The following is a 7,943-nucleotide window of genomic DNA, read 5'->3' on the forward strand; positions in this document are numbered from 1 at the left end:
TAGGCCTGGGTAACTGTGGTTGCGGTCTCTGATGATGACTGCACGGGTACGTTAATTCATTTGTGTTGTATGCAGGTTGTCACAGGTTATTTGATCTGATTTTGGGGTAATTTATGGGGGCGTTTGTTTCTTCATGTATTTTTAAGAGTGTCACAGGTGCTGAGAGTGATAGGTGGGTGCTCTTATTGTAGATGAAGTTAAAACATTGTGACTTGCTCCATTGAAATAAATTGAACTAGCTATAGAATCATTAAAATACAGAGCTGAAAGGGATCTTGAGAGGTCATCTAGCCCATCCCCTGTCACTGAGGCAGGATTAAGTATAACTAGAACATCCCTGACAGGTTTTGGCTAACCTATTCTTTAAAACCTCCAATGATGGGGATTCCACAAACTCCCTTGGCAATCTATTCCAGTGCTTAATTATCCTTATAGTCACACCCCCCCCCCCAATATACAGCCTAAGTCTCTCTTGAAGCAAACTAAGCCTATTGCTTCCTGCCCTACCCTCAGTGAACAAGGAAAACAACTGATCATTCTCCTCTTCATAAAAATCTTTTGTAACAATCTTTTAAATATTTGGAGACTGTTTTCATATCCCCACCACCAGTCTTCTCTAGACTACTCTTACCTCATGTATCATGTTTACTAAACCTCTTGGTTTTGTTGTTCTCCTCTGGACTCTCTCCAATTTGTTCATATCTTTCTTAAAGTGTGGTGCAAAAATTGAGGGCCTCACTAGTGCTGAGTAGAGAGGGACAATTACCTCCTGTTAGTAATTACCATGTGAATAAGTACCATGCACAGCAGTGTTTCCATGATCAGACACTTTGATCAGCATTGCTTAACATTTTCAAAGCAGGGGAGGGGATAGAACCACATACCTTCCATTGAAACGGATTGAAGATATGGCACTCCATACCCTGTACTGTTCTGAAAATTAGTTAGGTTTATCTTAAGTAGGTGTCCATGTACAGTACTGGTATTAGGTAACTTTTGATGCAGTGGAATCAAATCTGTGTATTGCAAGATATTTTTAAAGATTGTTTTCTTTCATCACAGAAACTAATTGTTACATATAGGTAAATGTCCAATTCCATGTGGACCACAAAGAGGGGTGGCTGAAATAGTTTGAACAAAATTTAAAAAGCCAAACAAAACCAAATAAGCCTTCCCTCAAATCTCAAACCAAATAATTTTGGAGGTTTGAAAACCACGTCCTCAAAAGCCCTTCTGACGACTTACAGCTGTACACACTTCTACAGGCAATTATTTTTTGGAGAAGTATTAAAGTAATAGAGGAAGCAATTTAGCTCTGACTACAGATGATGCACTGAATAGATCTTCAGTCAATCCACAGGAACATGCAGCTAATGAAAAGCCAGAACATGGTTTGTGAACTGACACTCCTGGAGGGGCGGGGGGGAGCGAAAGTGTTCACTTTCAAGGTGGGACTGCCACTGTGTTTTATTATTGTATGTGGTTGAATAAGATGCAGAAGAACACACACTGCATTTACACAAAACAGGCAGCTACCACCGGGGACGTGTATTTCCTGACCTTCAAGTACAAACAGATGCAAGTCAATAGTACTACATATAAAAATCCTTTTTATCATTCTCTATTATATTTGGTAAAATCATTAATTAGAAGTTTTTGAACATGTATCCTCTTAGCAATATTTTTTCTAACTATTCTGCCAGTAAATCCCATCTGTAATAAACTGTGAAGCATTGTATGTAGTAAACAATATACAGCTTGCACACTGATTCAATAGTTCCAAGTAGTTTCAGGGCTTTAAACTTTTCCTCAGCACCTACTTGCCCAGGCACTTAGCCTAGGTCAAAAGAACGTTCATGAAAGTAGTGATATCATGGGGTTTCATCCAGACCAGTAAAGGATTCCGTCACAGCCTGTCCTGTAACTCTGGGTGCCATGAGACTGTGCAACTTTGGTTCAGAGCCCTGACACTGGCAGCATGTACACAGCACAAAGGTCTCATCCTGAGCTTTCACCAGCCCTGTTACTCCTTATAGGGTGACCCCAACAACTCTTGGGGTTCTGAGTCTCCCCATTAATGAAATCAGGGCTTCACCCTAAATAAATGAATTCTGGGTACCCCTAGAGTGATTTAATTATGGTGTTTCCTTTGCACCAACACGTAGTCAATGAATTCTGAGCTTGATCCCCAACAAACATGAAATCAGACTTTCCATTCTCTGCTAAATATGTTAATTCTAATGACATTCCCTACCCCAACATCTAAATGAATCTTTGGCTCTCCTTTCTCATACACACTATCAATGAATTCCAGGACAGACAACCATCTTCCCTCTCCAAAAACAAAGAACAAAACTAAAACAAAAAAAACACACATTAAGGAATTTGAAGGCCCTTTTCTCCTAAATAAATTAGATCTACTCAGGTCCCCTCTACCTCCTCCCCCTCCAGTAAATAAATACTCGATCCCCCTACCTCAGCGCTCCAAGACATGAGAGGCCTTTCAATCACCTAGTGACTCTTCTCCATATTAGCCACTCTGCTTCTTACTCCCCTTTGTCCTCCAGGAAAAGTAGTTGAGGCTACAGAGCAGTGGTTCTCAACTCTGGTCCACTGCTTGTTCAGGGAAAGCCCCTAGCAGGCCGGGCCAGTTTGTTTACTGGCTGCGTCCGCAGGTTTGCCGATCAGGGCTCCCACTGGCCGTGGTTCATCGCTCCAGGCCAATGGGGGCTGTGGGAAGGGTGGCCAGCACTTCCCTCAGCCCACGCCGCTTTCTGTGGCCCCCATTGGCCTGGAGCGGTGAACCACGGCTAGTGGGAGCCCCAATCGGCCAAACCTGCAGACATGGCAGGTAAACAAACCAGCCTGGCCCACAAGGGGCTTTCCCTGAACAAGCGGTGGACCAGAGTTGAGAACCACTGCTCTAGATCTTCCCATTTTCCTCTCCCCTCCTCCTAGTGGTGGAGCAGTACGTCCCCCACTCTTGTTTCACTGCTCTCCTCCTTTTCCCCTGCAAAAGAGCACCAGTTCCTGCCCCTTGGTGGTTAAAGTCTAAATAGGGCTTTGGAGACCAGGGATCAATTCCCTTTCTGTGAGACCTTGAGAATGTCACTTAGTAACAAGTACAGAGAGACCCCACTATAAAGTGGGGATAATATCCCGCCTTACTGCACAAGATGTTAGGAGGGAAACATTAAAAGATTGTGAGATGGTCAGATAGTGTTGGGAACCAGACAAGTATCTAAGAAAACAATACTGATAAGAGTCCATAAGCTAAAACTTGATTGCATAAACGATTTCTTGAGCAATTGCCAACGACAATTAGTAAAAATCACAATCTGTTCACAGCTAGTTTAGAAACAGAAAAAGGAGTACATTCTCTATGAGTTATTCATTACACATTGTTCACCCACTATAATGTTCACCATTAAAAAAAAATAAAGGGCCTGAGTGCATCTATGATTATTGCCGTCTTGGCCAAAATACCAAAGATTGAACTGGGCATCTTCTAGCGCTAAAAAGCATCAGCTGCTAATTATTAATGTAAAAAATATTGAGAATTTGCCTTGTCTTAAGCATTATCCCTTTGCACCACTTCAAACCTATAGCCATTGCATGCTTGATAAGCAGAATCTGTACTTTCTAAAACACTTTTTATTACAGCAAAGTTACAATAAAATCTTAACATACTACATCATATATTTACTACTTCTTCAGAATCAGGTTAATATTCAAAGAACTTGGCAAAAGATTCTGGCTTGCTGGCTGGGGAGCTCTGAGCATGCTAAAGAGGGTGACCAAGTTCCTAAATACATATCCTCTTTTTAGTGCTTCTCTTGTGTATTTACTTGGGGTAAAAGTTTTCCATGGAAAGGACAATCCATATTTTTCAATACCATAATTCCATAGAAGAAGTTACATTTTCCAATAATGTGCCAATACAAAGTCTTGCCGCTAACAAAACAAAAATACTGTCATTCTGTTTAAAATGTAGAGATTGTACTAGAGTCGCAAGCAAGCAGGTCAGGGAATCTCTAGGAAGCCAATATTTTGGTTTAAGATTAACAATTTCCTCCCAAAATGATCTAATTCCTGGACACAACCACCACATGTGTAAGTATATTTCCCTTTCCCGGCAACCCCTCCAACAGATCACTTCCATAATATGATTTATGTTAACTCAGATACCATCTATAGAGTAATTTCTAAAAACATAATCTTTATGAGCTACACTAATTTAATATACATATTTCACATACTGAGACCCACACATCCAAATCAATTTCTAATTGGGATTTATTTTGCCTTATGTGTTCATGCTACCAAACACCATATTGCTAATGACACAGTAATCACAGTTTTATAAAATGCTTATAAACCACATAAAATACATCAAGATGCCAAAGACACAATGCACCAACAATCTAAATAATGCAGGACTGTATACAGAAAGGTGGTTACCCTTATCTTAGCTTCTTAACCCTTTACAGGTGAAAGGGTTTTGCCTGTGGCCAGGACGGATTTTATAATTCTGTACACAGAAAGGCGGTTACTCTTCCCTTTATATTTATGACACGCCCCCAACCCCCAAATCACAGATAGGGTGAAAACACTGGCTGTGATTTCTTCCTGGAGCTCTAGGAGAAAACAGAGTTAATAAGACACATGCACCTCTAAATATACTACCAAGTGTATAAAGACTAACAATATTTTCCACATCTCAAGGATAATTTTAATCAGCTAATTCTGGGAAACTTTCATAGGAGAGTGCATCAGCCACTTTGTTAGAAGCTCCTGAGGTGTGTTGTATGTAAAAATCAAAATCTTGGAGAGCTAACCTCCACCGAATTAGTTTTTTGTTATTTCCCGTGGCGGTATGAAGCCACTGTAGCACAGCATGGTAGGTTTGCAGGTGGAAACGCTGTCCCCAAATGTATGGGTGTAGCTTTTCCAGAGCATAGACAATGGCGTAACATTCTTTTTCACTGACTGACCAGTTGCTTTCCCTCTCAGACAGCTTCTTGCTGAGAAACACTACAGGGTGGAATTCTTGATCCGGTCCTTTCTGCATTAAAACTGCTCCCACACCACGCTCGGACGCAGCTGTGGTTACTAGGAACAGTTTGTCAAAAAGTCTGGGGCCCTTAGCACAGGGTCAGACATGAGTGTCGCTTTAAGCTGTTTAAAGGCCTTCTGACACTCTTTGGTCCACTGAACAGCACTGGGCTGTTTCTTTTTGGTTAGGTCTGTCAGTGGGGCGGTGATTTGGCTGTATTGCGGAACAAATTGCCTGTAATATCCGGCCAAGCCTAAGAAGGATTGGACCTGTTTCTTTGATGTTGGGACAGGCAACTTTTGGATAGCATCCACTTTGAGCTGTAGGAGATTGATAGTTCCTTGACCCACCTGGTGTCCAAGGTAAGTCACTCTGTTTAGGCCTATTTGACACTTCTTAGCCTTAACAGTTAGTCCTGCCTCCCTTATGCGCTCAAAGACTTTTTCTAGATGTTCCAGGTGTTCTGCCCAGGAATCGGAAAATATGGCCACATCTTCAAGGTAGGCGACTGCATATTCTCCCAATCCTGCTAGAAGACCATCTACAAGTCTTTGGAAGGTGGCGGGTGCATTCCGCAGCCCGAAAGGGGGTACATTAAATTCATACAGCCCGACATTTGTTGTGAAGGCTGACCTTTCCTTGGCAGATTCATCTAGCAGTACCTGCCAGTACCCGTTGGTTAAGTCCAAGGTAAAGATGAACTGGGCCCATTCCAGTTTCTCCAATAGTTCATCTGTGCGTGGCATTGGATAGTTGTTGGGGCGAGTTACAGCATTTAGCTTACGGTAGTCCATGCAAAAATGTATCTCCCCATCTGGTTTGGGAACTAGAACCACTGGAGATGCCCGTGCACTGCCAGAGGGGCAGATTACACCGATTTGTAGCATATCCTGGATCTCCCACTCTATAGCAGTTTAAGCTTGAGGAGACACCCGGTAAGGTTGGACTTTAATTGGGTGAGCATTATCTGTGTCAATGGAATGGTGTGCCCATTCAGTCAGTCCTGTGGTGGCTGAGAACGTTGGCGCATAGCAAGTGCACAGCCCCTTGATCTGCTGTCGCTGCATACACCCAAGGGTCATGGAGATGTTCACCTCTTCTACACCACCAGCACTTTTCCCTTCATAGTAGACACCTTCAGGCCACTCAGCATTATCTCCTCCCTGGGCTGTAAACTGACAAACTTTTAATTCTCTGGAATAAAAGGGATTTAGAGAATTAATATGGTGCACCTTAGGCTTTCAATTGGAAGTGGGAAATGCTATAAGATAATTAACAGTTCCCAGGTGCTCTTGGATCGTGAATGACCCTTCCCATGACGCTTTCCTTTTATGGGCCTGGAGCACCTTTAAGACCATGACCTGGTCCCCTATTCGAAGGAACGCTCTCTGGCATGTTTATCATACCAGACTTTTTGCTCTTTTTGAGCATCCTTTAGGTTTTCTTTAGCAAGGGCTAAAGAGGTTCGGAGAGTGTTTTGTAAGTTGGTTACAAAGTCCAGAAGGTTAGTTCCTGGAGAAGGTGCAAACCCCTCCCACTGCTGCTTCACCAACTGTAATGCCCCCTTAACCTTGCAGCCATATACAAGTTCAAATGGTGAAAACCCTAAACTGGGATGTGGTACAGCTCTGTAGGCAAAGAGCAACTGCTGCAACACTGGGTCCCAATCATTGGAGTGTTCATTTATGAATTTACATATCATGGCCCCCAAAGTTCCATTAAACTTCTCCACCATGCCATTTGTTTGATGGTGGTAAGGAGTGGCAACCAAGTGATTTACCCCATGAGTTTCCCAAAGGCTTTCCATAGTTCCTGCCAGGAAATTAGTTCCTGCATCTGTGAGGATGTCGGAGGGCCAATCTACCCTGGCAAAAATGTCTGCTAGTGCCTGGCACACACTTTTTGCCCTGGTGTTGCTTAGAACTACTACTTCCAGTCATGAAAGTCATGAAAGCCATGAAAGTCAGTATGTACTGGTTTCCTCTGGGTGTCTTTTTTCATAAAAGGACCCAGAATACCCACAGCTACTTGCTGAAATGGAACCTCAATGATGGGGAGTAGCTGGAGAGGGGCTTTGACCTGGTCTTGGGGTTTTCCCACTCTTTGGCACACCTCACAAGACCGGTCATAGGTAGAAACATCCAAAGAAACGTCCATTTTCTTATCCCATAAACACTGTTGTATTTCCTCCTTGGACATATTCAGGAATTGCTCCTGAGCCATCAAATCACACATTCCTTCAAAGCTAGTTACACCCCTTCCTTTGACCCATTTATCTAACAGATCCTTTATTTGGTTTAGATAAGCCACATTATTTAGTCCAGGTCCTCTCTTAAGGGCTCTCAATTTTAGTCTGTAAGTTTCAGGTGTAACTTGAAATTGCTTTAAAACCAAATCCTTGAATTTATTATAGTTAGAAGCCTCATCAATAGACATCTTATTGAAAATGTCCAGAGCTCTTCCAGGCAATTTTTCAACCAATGTGGTCATCTTGTGAGCTTTAGGTATTTATGGAGTGTGCACAGTCTCCCAAAGGTGAGAAAATATTCAGCAATATCACTGGATTCATCATACTCTGGACATAGTCGCTCCCATTTGTGGATTGTTGGGTAAGGATTGTTAGGGTTATCCAGTATATTCTGCTGAGCCTTTGCTTTCTCCGTCTCCAGTGCATGCTTCCACTCTTTTTCCTTTACCTCCACCTCCATTTCTCTCCTGTAGGCAGCCTCTTTGGCTTTTTCTGTCTTGGGTTCTGTCATCTTACCTTCTCTGTTTTTAACTAACTTTACACCCGAGAGTTAAAAAAAACCCGAAAAAACTGGCTTGTAAAATTTTTGTGCCGTAATGTGATACCTATGTTCTCTGATAGCTATTCTCAGCCTACAGA

The sequence above is a fragment of the Lepidochelys kempii genome, chromosome 2, assembly GCF_965140285.1.
Source record: "Lepidochelys kempii isolate rLepKem1 chromosome 2, rLepKem1.hap1, whole genome shotgun sequence".
Taxonomy (NCBI): domain Eukaryota; kingdom Metazoa; phylum Chordata; order Testudines; family Cheloniidae; genus Lepidochelys; species Lepidochelys kempii.